The sequence below is a fragment of the Talpa occidentalis genome, unplaced genomic scaffold (genome assembly GCF_014898055.3).
Source record: "Talpa occidentalis isolate TD23 unplaced genomic scaffold, MPIMG_talOcc4v2.1 talOcc4.11, whole genome shotgun sequence".
NCBI classification, from domain to species: domain Eukaryota; kingdom Metazoa; phylum Chordata; class Mammalia; order Eulipotyphla; family Talpidae; genus Talpa; species Talpa occidentalis.
Window position 1 is genome coordinate 103,631,354 of NW_023601104.1, and position 3,747 is coordinate 103,635,100.

General features: G+C 63.1%; 1 long non-coding RNA gene across 1 annotated transcript; it reads right to left on the reverse strand.

The window, feature by feature from the left end:
* Positions 1-1,632: 1,632 nt before the first annotated feature.
* Positions 1,633-3,190, reverse strand: LOC129145428 (uncharacterized). Its single transcript, XR_008550970.1, has 3 exons — positions 3,037-3,190; positions 2,386-2,518; positions 1,633-2,058 (listed from the first exon to the last, which is right to left on the reverse strand). It is a non-coding gene; the product is annotated as an uncharacterized LOC129145428 (long non-coding RNA).
* Positions 3,191-3,747: the final 557 nt, after the last annotated feature.

The following is a 3,747-nucleotide window of genomic DNA, read 5'->3' on the forward strand; positions in this document are numbered from 1 at the left end:
CAGCACGACCCAGAGGAAGAGGACACGTGCCTCTCCCCGTCTGAAGAGGACCCGAGGACACTGAGGGACACCAGAGACTCCAGGAACGTAACTGTCTCAAGATAACAAATGGGCCCGTCGGGGCAGCAGAGGATCCAACAAACTCTCAGGGGTGACTCTGGCGTCACCACGGCAGGAGAAGGGCCTGGGGCCAGTCCCGGTCACGCCCTCACAGACGGGTCCTGGATGACGTCAGAGGGAGGAGGACGGTCCGGGGACGATGTGGGGCTCGGTCCGTGGACATGAAAGAGGCCCCGGAAGAGGGAGGACCCTGCGCGCCTGGGGGAGGGTGCCGTCCACCAGGGCCTGTCCCCAGAGCCACGCGTGGACGTGAGGCAAGACCCACAAATGCAGATGAGCGGGTGCGGGAAAGAGAAACACAGTTATCACGTTTACACGGATCCCCAAGGCCTTGGAGAGGGAAACAACCTTGAGAGAAAGGAGGAGACGTGACGCGTCACGCAGAGGAGACGAGAGCTGGACACCTCCTGACTCCCACCGGGAGCGAGCTCTGGGCGGAGGCCACGGCCCCGAACAGCCACAGACCCGCCGCGTCCCTGGAAACACACGGCCTGTGTCACAGAAAGGCCCCATTTCAATGAGGTTCAGCGAGAAACACACAAGACACTGAGCAGCAACAGTCCTGGGAACCCGGGAGACTCAGCAGAGAAGGGTCCGCCCGAGAGCTCTCGTGGCGGGTGCCCCCGTCACAGACACCAGAGGTCAGGCCAGGAGACCCGGGACCCCAGTGCTGACCAGGGGCCTTTCAGACAGGCAGTCGGGTCCGGCCAGGACAGAGACACACGCAGAGTCCTCAGACCCCCGTCTCCCCAGCTGCCAGGGCACGTCCCCACATGTGGCCACAGCTCAGCTCCCAGGGTCTGGATCAGGACCATCAGTCAGGAGTCCCCACCGGCCTTCCTGGGGGACCCTGGCTTCTGTGACAGGGGTGTGGACTGCATGGTGATCCGATCCAACTGGGTGTCGGAACCAGAACAGCAAATCAGTTGTTCTGACACATTTCAAAGGCACAGACGTTATTCAAGAGATTACACTGGGGGGAGTGACCCCAGGCTGGACCCGAGGAGGACACAGGGATGGACACACACTAGGAGAGGGCAGGGGTCGGCCTGGAGGGCAGGTCCAGGCTGGAGGTCCCGTCCCTGTCCATGTCCCCCCCCATAGCTATGAGCTGAGTCCAGGGCTGTGAGCTCGGAGCGCCCCCTGGTGGTGGGCCTGGGTGCTGCCCCCTCCTGTCCTGGGGTGTCTGTGTCTGGGCCACACCCGCCCTCCCTGCCTCCCCCCAGTAATAGTAAGTAACAGACACCTGGACAGGTGAGGGTCTCGTCCCTGGGGGGTCTCATCTGTGCACAGACAGAGTCACCTCCTCCTCTGGTGACAGTAGCAGCTACTGGAAATTAACTATGAAGGTAAAGTCCAAAATCCTGTAACATGTGGGACCATCCCAGCTCCACTGACCGGCTACTGGGTTAGTGACAAGAAGAGTAAATTATATTCTACCCAGAGACTGAGGACCTGGAGTCATGATCAGAGGATCCTGTGGACCCACCAGCACCGAGCACAGGGGAATTTGACAGGGTCAGAACCTCGCATGAACATGAAAGAGCCAAATAAATAATCGGACATTATTCCTGGGAGCGGGGCTGCAGGAGGGGAAGCAGTGGGCGAGAGCCATGTCCTGACGGGCTGTGTCTGTGTTTGCAGGTGTCCAGGGTGAGGCGCAGCTGGTGGAGTCTGGGGGAGACTTGGTGCCACCTGGGGGTTCCCTCAGACTCTCCTGTGCAGCCTCCGGATTCACCATCAACAGCTATTCATGAACTGGGTCCGCCAGGCTCCAGGGAAGGGGTTTGAGTGGGTTGCAGAAATGTATCCTTATAGTGGTGGCACATACTACGCAGACTCCGTGAAGGGCCGATTCACCGTCTCCAGAGACAACGCCAAGAACTCGCTGTATCTGCAAATGAGCAGCCTGAGGCCCGAGGACACGGCCGTGTATTTCTGTGCGAGAGACACAGTGAGGGGAGCGGGTGTGAGCCCAGACACAAACCCTGCAGGACGGGGGGCGGGGCTGGGGGCCCCCTGGGGCGTGTCAGGACCCCAGGGGCCCAGGGACACCAGGAGGCTCAGAGCTAAGAGCACAGCCTGGGAGCAGGTGCAGGGGTAGGGGGCAGGGGCTTCCTGTCTGGGGCTCCCTCTGCAAGACCTCAGCTCCCCAGGGCACCATTGCTCTCCTCTGAGAGGCTCCTGTTCCCCACAATCCTGGTGAGCCCCAAGGAGGAGGTGACTCTGTGCACAGGTGAGACCCCCCAGGGATGAAACCCTCACCTGTTCTCACACAGGGGATGCTCCAGAGTCTGCAGATGGCGGGGTCTCAGGGGTGAACCCCGGGTCCCTGAGAAGCTGCTGCGTCACTGACACAGTCTGTCCCTTGCAGACATGGACCCCACAGGCTCGAGTGCTGTGCGTCCAACAAGACAACCCAACAGCCAGGGAAGAAATAATCAAAACTTAGCCGACATAATGAGGCAGAAAGAAAAGCAGCTGTGAATACTCCACACACCCCAACGCTGGCTCTTTGAAAACAAACACGATGAACAAACTCCACCCGGCTCCCCCCGAGAGGGAGAAAACGCTGACACGCGGACCCTCAGGGAGGAGGAGAAGCTCGACCAGGCGCAGCCGCCGGCAGAGGACCCCGGGACTCCCTCGACGGTCCTGAGCAGATGGCGTGGCCCGAGGGCGGACTCGCTCTCAGCCCCTCACGAGCAGCCGCAGCCGACAAAGAGGCGCAGAGACGCGCACACGGCAGCCGCGGGCGGGACCCGAAGCGCCGTCGGGACACCCTGGCCCAGAGCCGGGCCGGAGGCTTCCAGCGACTCCACCAGGCCCCAGGGAGCTCCCGCCGTCTCGGGAAACTCTTCCAGTCAAGAGTGAAGGAGCCCCCCGAATTCGTGGGTGAGTCCCCGTCACACTCACCCCCAACCCAGACACACAGCCCAGAGAAGAGGCCGCAGACCAGATCGCGGGGAGCGCGGTGGGAACCCCTGGAGTCGCAGATGCCCGAACCCCACACGGATGTGGGGGTCACGCCCCACCCAGAGCCTTTGTGCAGGGACCCTGGCGGCTCCGAGTCCGGGAACCAGCCCCGCCCGTCACCATGGCAACCGAGAACATCAGAAGCCGGGACCCTGGCCATGGATGCCAAGCGGAGGGCAAAGTTGTCGCCGCCGGGAGGAGCCCTGAGCTCGTGCGCAGGAGCAGCGTCTGGGACGACCCCGACACGCCAGCCCAGGTCCCGTGGGGGCAGCTGGGCCCATCCATCTGCGTGGACACCCCCGGGCGCACCTCCCACTCTCGTGCGGTACTGGATGCCTGGCCGGGCAGAGGCGAGGACATGGGGGGACAGTGGACAGCAGTGAGCGCGTCGCCCTCTGCGATGACACGAGGACGGGCGGCAAGAAGCTGTGGCTCCTGGGACGGAGGCCCACGTGCCCGTTTGGACACGGGGGGCCAAAGCCCAGCACAGCGCCTGCTCCGTGCGGACCATGCGAGGGCCCAGGAGCAGACCCTGACCCTGCACCTCGCTGCCCGGGGGCTGGTGCTGTGGCGGGGGACAGGGCCCTGCAGGGTGCTCGGGAGCCTGTGTGCATGGGGGTCACTTTACACCCGGAGCTGACCCTGAGCAGA